The 10,188-nt window shown below is 43.1% G+C and overlaps 1 non-coding gene across 1 annotated transcript; it reads left to right on the forward strand.

The window, feature by feature from the left end:
• The first annotated feature begins 685 nt into the window (after positions 1-685).
• Positions 686-822, forward strand: LOC115030981. The gene has a single exon (XR_003836574.1). It is a non-coding gene; the product is annotated as a small nucleolar RNA SNORA48 (small nucleolar RNA).
• The last annotated feature ends 9,366 nt before the right edge of the window (positions 823-10,188 follow it).

Genomic DNA, 10,188 nt, shown 5'->3' on the forward strand with positions numbered 1-10,188 from the left:
GATCTGCAACCCTATAGGTGGAACAACATTATGAACTAACCAGTACTCCGGAGCTCTTGACTCTAGCTGCATATGTATCAAAAGATGGCCTAATTGTCCATCACTGGAAAGAGAGGCCCATTGGACACACAAACTTTATATGCCCCAGTACAGGGGAACGCCAGGGCCAAAAATATGGGAATGGGTGGGTAGGGAAGTGGGAGGGAGGGTATGGGGGACTTTTGAGATAGCATTGGAAATGTAATTGAGGAAAATACATAATAAAAAATATTAAAAATTAAAAAAAAACTAGCCATCAAATTCACTGTCGTTTTACATTGTGTACCCAGAATATGAATATATATTCAATGTAATAATATTTTAAAGAAGAAAATGCAATGAAGGAGAAATAAAATTGGAGTCAGAAACATTGATTCACTACCTGGATGATCTCAAGTGAGTGGCTTTTCCTCTCTAGTTTGTTTCCTTGGAGAAAGGGGGGGGGCAATATTAATAACATTGAAACAACCATTAAGATATTAGGATGAGATGCTTACAGGTAACATGATTCATAATGTCTATCTGTCTGTCTAAGCAGAAAGTATTGGGAAATTCAGCTGTTCTTATATCAAGGGCATTGCCTGACTAGGATACTGCTTACTTTTTGGATTAATGTCACAAAGGGTCTTAAACATTGAAGAAACCATGCCTCTGCTCTGGCAAGAGACACCTTGTTGGTGGTATTCTTATATCAGTCAGGGGCAGAGCAGCTGGCAGTCGGCGTTGGTCCTAGCTTGATGCCAGGCTTGGTGGCCAAAGCTGTTTTATGCCTAGGACTCATAAAAATCAAATGAAATGCAGGCAGCACAGCTCGGGAGAAAAACAGAGACCACCATGCCCCCCACCGACTTGCCCTGCTGCCCATGGCACCTGCAGGCCATAGTCACCTGCTTAATGCTACACCAAGTAGTAGGGACAAAGGCTGTCATCCAGGGGCCCGCCAGCCGTGTGGCCAGCCTGTAGCAGGAGTCACCACAGTGTACGAGTATGTGGTGGATAGATGGGAAAGAGAAGTGGGGCAGCTTGAGCATTATGAAGAGAGATGGAACTGGAGACTCGAGAGGGTAGAGAGGAGTAGTCTGTTGTGAGTCGGCAGACCCACTACCTGGGGCCATGGAGAAGTCCCAGCCCGAGCTGCCCTTGAGGGCCATGTCTGGGTCCATGACTATGCAGCAGCGGGGGTTGGTGCTGATGTCTGAAACTCATACTACAACTAAAGAACTTGAGGATGTCCTTAGAGTAGGGGCAGTCTCCGGGCACCACAAGGATGTCCAGGGGCGGAGCCAGTTTTGCACAGCTACAGAGCTCTAGAGAGCTGGCTCCATCTCTCACCAGGCCCCTGCCTTTCGTCTGCCTTGAGGTTGCATGGGAAGGGGGTGGTGGTGATCTCCTTCCCTCCTTGCCACCTGTGAGAGAGCTGGCCCCGGCTTCATTAAAGCAGGTGAGCTGCCCTTGTCCCTCGCTGGTGGTCTGAGCAGTAGAGGGAAGAGAGATGCCTTCTGTCCCTTTGTCCCACATCACTGGAGGCAGTTGGGAGAGCTGACTCTGGAGTCATGAGAGGGGGCGAGTTAGCCCTGCCCCTCACTGACTATAGCACTGAGTGAGTTAAGAGAGCAGGCCCTGCACCTTTCCTGGGCAGCACAGTAGGGCTGGCCCTGGTAGACAGGGCACTCATAAAGCAGCCTCAAGGGTAAGAACATGGGAGAGCTGACCCTGAAGTGCCTGCAGTGGGGATGCCCTCCGCCACCTTGCCCTTCACCTCCTGCAGTAATTGGGAGAGCTAGCTCTGAGGTCATGAGAGTGGGAGAGCTGTCTCTGCCCCTCACTGGTGGGAGATTAGGCCTAGTCAATACAGCGGAGCTGGCCCTGATGTCGAACACTCTGCTGAGTCAGCCCTGATTGTGTGAAAGAGGAAGAGCTAGCCCAGCCCCTCGCCAGAGGCAGTATTTGGGAGAATAGGCCCCACGATTTGACTGGGCAGCACAGTGGAGCTAGCTCTGGAGGTGTGAGTGTAGTTGAGCTGCCCCAAAGGCATGAGAGCAGCCTTGAACCTGGAAAGGGAAATCAGCCATACAGATAGGATAGTTAAACATTTTCATTCAGAAATTACATATAATAAAAATATAAGTTGGCAGGAAAGAAAAGATGAGAGCCATCCCACATACATCAGTCAATGCTTGTCATTCTCAGGACAAAGTTGTCAACTGATAGTGTTTTTACTTCATATAGTGACCGTTTTATGATTCGAAATTCTGTCACGTTGTAGCAAACACAGATGACTGTTTTCTGATGTAAAGTGATATAATAGTAATGAGGAAAAGTCATAAATAGTTATGAGTTAATAATGTAAAATTATTAATAGTACTATCAGTTACAGAAACGAATAGCTAGTATAGAACTGATTGTATAAAATATACATTAAGAGGGCATAAATGTTAAAACATTATGAACAGCTGTCCAAAGATGATGAATTATTTTTTTCTCATTTATACGGGACCTAAGCTATCAATAATGAACAAGGTTGATTTTTTAATGTTCGTGAAAATCAAACCAATTTTTTTAAAAGTTATAGTCATAAATATAATAGGACATCACAGGGACTATCTCCAGATGAGTGGGATTGTGGGGTTTGTTCTTTGTAGTTTCTTATTGTCCAGTAGTAACATAGTTTTGAGAGAAGAAAGAAAACAATAAAAAATAAACGTATTCTGGAAGGAAATGCCACTTCGGAGCATATAAATGCAGCAAATGATTCCGAGCATTTTGTCTTGCTTCCCTAATCCTCTGCCACCCAACTCCTTTATCTTAAAATAATAGACCATTATCAGGCTTGGCCTTGTAAAAGTCACCCTTGCAGCGTTGGAAACCACAAACAACAGGAAGTCACAACCTCTGAGCTGTGCATTTGCAAAATGCATGAAGTCAGGAGTCAGCGTGGGCAATGTTCCCCTAAGACAGAACAACGTGCTTAGCCCCCATCTGCAGAATGCCTTGCCAGTGAGCCATAAATGTGACTGATATCAAGGAAGGCAAAAGAATTCCACAGGTCCTCAGAAGGAGGGAGGAGTGTTCAACTGCCAGAAGCCAACGTAAGAGGGTCCAAAGGATTCTAGAAATTGAATTTTCTATAGAATGTCCCCATTTTCAAACAGTGAGATAGACTTTGTGTGGCACAGGAAGATAGTTAGATCCTGGAATGACTCTGAGATTTCACTTATACCAACAAGTGACAAGCAGAGAACCAAGAGGAAGAGAACAGGATGGGAGAGATGGAAAAAGAGGGAAGAAGAGAGAGAAGGAGTGAGGGAATGAGAACGGGAGAGATGGAGGGAGGATGGAAGGAGGGACAGAAGGAGGGAGGGACGGAGGGAAATCTACTTCCCTCATCAATACGACCACCTTAATCTGGACCCTGGTTATCTCTCACCAGATGCTGAAACGTTCAGCTAGTCTGTCTCAACACTCCCCCCATTCATTTCACTAACTCCACGGAAAGTCAAAAAGACTGTTTAGATGCACACATAAGAACATGCCTGGATTCCTCACTCAGGAGGTTGAGGCAGGAGGATCCCAAGTTCTATCCGAGCCATGTGGAGGATGTCCCACTGAGTGGCAAATACAACCTGTGCTCATCTTCATGACCCAGGATTCCTGCATGGGCACGGCTTCCTTCTTCATACCCTCACCAGACACCTCTGCTTTGGCAGCTTCACTGCAGGCATGCCACATCCATGCTTCCTCTAGTGTGCCAAGCATTTTCCTTCCAGAGCCTTCTAACAGCTGTAGTCTGTGCCTGGAAGAAGTAGCCCTCTCTCCTCACCGTGTCAGCGGAATGTCAGCTCCTTTGAACGGCCTGTCAGTTTAAGCCACTCTCTTCCCAGCTGTGCTCCTTCTACTCTCCAGCATAGCCCTTAACCAATTTCTTTACAGCCCTTGTCACAATTTATAATTGTGCGTGTGTCTTCATTTATTTATGCCTCCAGCAAGAAGTACAGGACTCACATCTGGTTAAATCACCTTTGTATGACTTCTGAATGTAGCTGCGGAATAGTAATGACCACCACTTGGTAGTTATTGAAAAAAAAAAAGAACCTAAGGGGCTGGAGAGATGGTTTGGAGGCTAAGAGCACTGGCTGAGGTCCTGAGTTCAATTCCCAGCATCCCCATGGTGGTTCATAACTATCTATAATGAGATCTGGTGCCCTTTTCTGGCTATGCAGGCAGAATACTGTATATATAATAAATAAATCTAAAAAAAAAAAACCCTTTGGGAATGAATGAATGAATGAATGAATGAATTCAGTTTCATGGCTTGTCTCCGCACGGGTCACTTAGCCAACGAAGCCTCAGTTGCTTTATTTGTACATTGATAAACTCGTTCTCCCTTTGCAGATAAGTGCTTGTAGATGTCCTGCGGGGTAGCTGGTTTTCTCACAAACTGAAAGAATAGTTTTCATGATGAAGTAAACTATGGGCTGGGAAGTTCCTGCATCTGAGACAGATAGAGTTTACTCTTGTAATGGGTCATGTTGAGAATGGTACAGTGCTGGGCCTGTAACAGATGCTGGATAAATGTCAGGTCAGTGAACAGTGTCAGCCAGAAACTCGTCAAGTCTAACCTTTAAAAACATTCCTCAGGCACACTGTTGATAATTTTAAAAGATAGAACAAAATTTAAATGTCAGTTAACAAGGTCTGTAAGTAACTCTGACACATCCACACCCTACATAGATTAGGGAATAAAATGGGATGATTTGTCATATCTATAGATGAAATCACCAAGGGGAAACAATGACAACTGCTACAGTCTGAGTGTGACCTACTGAGGGTCACATGTCACAAAACTGATCCCAGTGGCAGCACTATGGTGGTGAAACTTTTAAGAAATGGATCCCCGGAGGAGAGGGGGTGACAGGGAGAGCACTGGAGTACAGCTCTCAGAAGATTGATGATGGTCTCAAGGAATTGATGAGGTCTCACAAGAATGGGTGCCATCAAACAAGCTTGGCTACCCCAACTATCTTCCTCCTCCCCTCCCTCCCTCCTCCTCTTCTTCCCCTCCATCTCTGTGATGCTGTCTACCATTACCCCACATAGCAGCATCATGTTCTTCCATCTCTATGAGCTAGGGACTAGAGTATCAATAAGGTGTGCTCCCTACAGGCCTGAGAAGTAGCCTTACAAACAACAAACAGATAAAAGAGACAACTAAGCAAAACATAACATACACTTGCATGCAAGTGTGCGAGCATGCATGTGTATGTGACACACATATATAGATGATACGAACAGACATTAAAAATATACTTTAGGAGTTTCAACTCCTGTCTAAATGTTTGAAAAGGGCCTCAGGGAAGAATGGCCATTAAACTGCCTTTTTGTGTTACAAATAGTAACTCACTACTTAGAGATGAAATTTCGAAGCTGGGACATCATGTTCTCAAGGCCACAAAAGCTCTGATGACTAAACCAGCTGTAGACAACAGCAGAAGAAGACATGCAGGGAGGTGCTGTGTGGTAGTCCAATCCTATATTTAAAACAATTGCTGTTGAGACAAGGGGAATAGAATAGAATATGGAGGTATTCCACCAGAAAATAGCATGTGCCCAGAGCAGCAAGAGTCTGAACCAAAGGACTGGAGAGGACAAGAGCGTCCCAGACCCAGGGGCAAGACAGACACAGAGGGCTCCTTTCTGGGTTCTTTGTGGCTGTTGGTTTGCTTCGTTGTCTGAACTGAGCTATGTATATTCCAGGCCGTGTTCCAGTATCTTCGTCTTTCTTGATGACACAGTATCTTATGGTGGTATAGTGAATGTTAAATCTGTGTTTCTGAGTGGATAAATGAAGGGTTGGGGGAGAAGGAGCTGCAGAATATGGCCACAGACTTTGTAGCTTCAGTACCAGCATGGTTGGCTGAATAAGTAATATATGATGAAGAGCAGTTAGGGGTGGAGGGAAAACATTTGAGGCACATTTCAGATGTGCCGAGCATTAAGGACCTGTGGGAGGACCCAGTAGCTGTTGGGTATCTAGGGTTAGAACACTAGGGAGAAGTGTGGGCCAGAAAATAGGTAAAGAGTAACAGAAGGGTGTGCTGTGGAAAATGAGTTGGAAAAATTACATCTCATTTGAATTCATGGAAATTTGGACCTCATCATAGATATTATCTAATATGCATGTATATGTATATATGTATATATATCATATATCTATCATTAATTTATCAATATATCATTTGTCTATAGTCTATCATGTATCTATCATCATTCTCTCTGTCTATCATCTATTATCTATCAATTGGTTATCTATCTATCATTATCATCTATCATGTATTAATCAACCTACCTACCTACTATTATCTATTAATCTATCATCTACCAATCTATCATCTCTCAATTTATCTATCATCTATCTATCTATCTATCTATCTATCATCTATCTATCATCTATCCATCTCTCCTCACTTTCTGATTTTATCTCTCTCTATCTCTGTATTTCTTTTTCACCTACCTGTGTTCTTCCCCCTGTTTTGACCTAAGTACTAGTTCAACTTGAACTCCTCGTTCCTTTGGCAAGGCTTCTGTAATTGGTTCTTCCTGTTCAGACTCTGGAAGCCTTGCAGTCATTCCTCCTCCCATTCCTCTGTCCTTTGCATTTCTTGTTTTCCAAATGGTTAAGTAACCCACACAGTGGGCTGAAGAGATGGCTCAGTGGTAAAGAACACTGAATGCTCTTCCAGAGGACTCAGGTTCAATTCCCAGCCCCACATGACAGCTCACAACTGTCTCTAACTCTAATTTCAGATGATCCAATACCCTTACACAGATATCCATGTAGTACACCAGTGCACATATAATATAAATAGATAAATACCCACACAGAGTGGTACAAGAACTGTGTCCATGTTATAAGGGTTAAAAATCATGACATGTCTAGAGAAGCAAGACACACATTCTGAATATTTGTGTACAGAAACAAAAGAACTAATGTTTTACAGGCTACTTCTCTGCACTCCCAAGCAGGTACAAAATTAGCCCTCACCCCACAGAGTATTTCATACCCACAGAGATTTCAGCTTTGATAGACAAATGACGTGATTTAACCTTGCCAGTTACAGGGTTTCCTCATAATTCTCGTGCTCAGAAAAGTAAATATGACCTTCATTCTGCTAAAGGCCATTTTATTTCAGCAAGATAAAATTGCCTTAATAAATGTATTCCACTGTGCCTCAGATCATCCCTTGGTAGCAAAAAGAAGAGATAGACAGCCATTTTTAATTTTATTAGGCAAACCTAGCCAAAAAGTTGCCAAATAGTAATGTAGGCTTGCATATAGGTTTGCAAGAATAGCATTTCAGAACTTAGAAGCTGAATGTCTGGTGCTATACATTACCTCCTAACCCAGGCTGCCTTTTGTCTTTTCTTAAGCAACTGCCAGCCCATGAGAATAATCTCACAAGAAACTTTGGATTAGAAGAGGGGGAAATCTTAAGAATGTGCACAGGCAGACCTAAGACTCCAAGCTCACATGTAGCAGATGTGCAGCTTGACCTTCACGTGGGTCCTGAACAACTGGTGGTGGCATGGCTATCCCTCAAACCTCTTGCTTGTCTATGGGATATGTTCTTCTTCTAGCTGGGCTGCCTTGTTTGGTCTCAGTGGAAGAGGAATCACCTAGCCTGGCAGAGACCTGAAGTGCCTAGGGGTTGGGGGAGGGCACTCAAAGCGGGTGCCCAGCCACTCAGAGGAGAAAGGGAGGGGGGAAGGAGAAGGATTGTGGGAGGGGGTGACTGGCACAGAGGCAGAGAGCAAGATGTAAAGTGAATAAGTAAAAAAAAAAAATTAAAAGAAAAGATGAAATGGAAAAAAAAAAGAATCTTAAGTTTTTTCCAAAGCATTTAAACCATCCCTGATTAGGAAGCCAAGGCCCGGGATAGGTTAAGTGCCAAAGTCATACAGATATGGAGAGGCGGAGCTGGGAGTGAGCCCAGATCTTTTGGTTCACTTTGCAAAAATTGTGGCCACTGCTATTTTTAGAAGAAATAGCAGTAATGTCTAACATTCAGTGGAATGTATTAAACTGTCAAACACCATTAAACCATGGGAGCCCAACTTGAATCCAGATCTGTGAGGGTAAGACTGATGAAGACCAGGTTTTGTGTTGTGTGGAGATACGTGTGTTCACAAGCACTGCCCAGAATGTCCCAGAGTTTCATTACCGGAAGGAACGTTATTGCATGTCTTTTTTACTTCCCTCCTCAACCCCAACACACAGGGGTACAGCCTTTGTCTGACTGACACTGTGGAAGAAACTGTACTCAGAGAGCAACGCATCTTGTGTTAGGGCTGTTGAACCTCACTCCTGAGTCTTCTATTCGATATAGAGGCTCTTGTGGTCAGGAAGCAGTGCCCTGGAAGGACGTTAAGAAGAATACGGAAGAAAGGTCGGCGGCTCCATGAACTGCCAGTCCCACTCCTGTGGTTCATACCCACAACTGTAACCTATCTAGTTTTATTTTTCTCAAATCTCACAAGATACCAAGCCAATTCCGAGAAGTACTCCAGTGTGTGTAAAAGATAATGCTGAATGGAGTCTTTTCGATGAGCGAGTCCGTATCTGCCAGTTCCTGGGCCACAGGTCTTGTCTGAATGGATCTAAGGGCTGACTATGATGAGTGTCCATCACAGTTTTTAGCTAGTTCCTGGAAAGATCATGTGCTTACAACCTCTGAAACCCTGGCACTCTACCAACCGAAGCTCAACCGTTTTGAGAGGCAGTTAGCTTAGTTTAAAAATTAAGCGAAGTCGGCTGATAGAACTAAGAAAACTGATGGCTCATAATCACAAGATCCAAAGAAAACCCCCACATTTTATTCCCTCCTCTTGGCTCAGACTTTCTTTAGAGCCATTAGTGTACCCGGAACGAGACTGGGAACAATGTTCAGTGTGTGTATAAATGAGTAACTGCTCACAAGAGGCCTAATGTCACTGAGTGGGAATTAAAATTAGTCTCTTTTCTGTGGGGTTTGAGGGCCTTTGATGTGCTTTTTCTCAAACAGACTAGTTCCAGGGTTTCACACCTACATAGTTCAGAATGTCTACATGAGGATAATGATAAATGCTGGAAACGCTGGCAATGACTTTTGAGACATTGTGAGCAAGATGAATTCCATGGTTGATACACTTAAAGTGGTTAAAATAACAAACTTTGTTATATGTGTTTATTCCAACTCAAAATATGGAATATATTAGAGGCCATTGTACTTTAAGCGGGTGAATTATATGGTGTGCCAATTATATATTAATAAAGTTTCTTTAGGAAAATGCATATGAAACCTTAGAAACTAGTCCCTAAACATCATTTTATAGCTGAGGGAATCAAGACCCGGAGATGGGATGGGACTCCACAAGGTTGTATATATTTTTTCTTGTCAAAAAATACTTAATTTTAATTTGATATCATGTATATACTTTGCCACAAGAAGAAAAAATATTTCATTTTGTATTTTGCCATAGAGACTGTGGAAACCCATTGCATCTTGATAAATCTCAGTGAATAAAATTATAAAATGTGACTGACTTATTCCCGTTTCCTTGATACCCTGACAGCTAAAGATGTCTTGAAAAGGAAACAGCTGAATAATTCATTTTCTAATAATGAACTGTGGAGCAAGTTGAAGTCTAAGACCAAAGAGAGAAATCACAGTTCCCAAAGGAAAGGAAAAGGCATGCAGGCTATACCAGGTAAGCTGTAACTTAGCCCTCATTTGGGCTTTTCACCGAGATCCCTCAAGGCTTTGACCTTCAGTCTGTTGTCTGATGGAATTCATTAGACCCAAAATGGTGTGGTCTGGAAAGAGGTCAAACACAGCCAGTGAGCACTCTCATACACTGAGGAGTGAATGGGTTAACTGAGGAACTAAAGAAACATCCTTCATAATTCTGCTTAAAGGCATTCATGTGGAAAAATAAAATGGAATAGGAAGGCGTTCATTTGCTCTGGTTTTTGTTTTAAAATGTGTGTGTAGGTGTTCACTCGTTGTGTGTGTGTGTGTGTGTGTGTGTGTGTGTGTAGGTAACTGTGAAGGCTGCAAGAGGGTATTGGATCCTCTGCAGTTGCACTTAAAGGCTGTTGTGACTTACTAGAAT

The sequence above is a fragment of the Mus caroli genome, chromosome 4 (assembly GCF_900094665.2).
Source record: "Mus caroli chromosome 4, CAROLI_EIJ_v1.1, whole genome shotgun sequence".
NCBI lineage: Eukaryota > Metazoa > Chordata > Mammalia > Rodentia > Muridae > Mus > Mus caroli.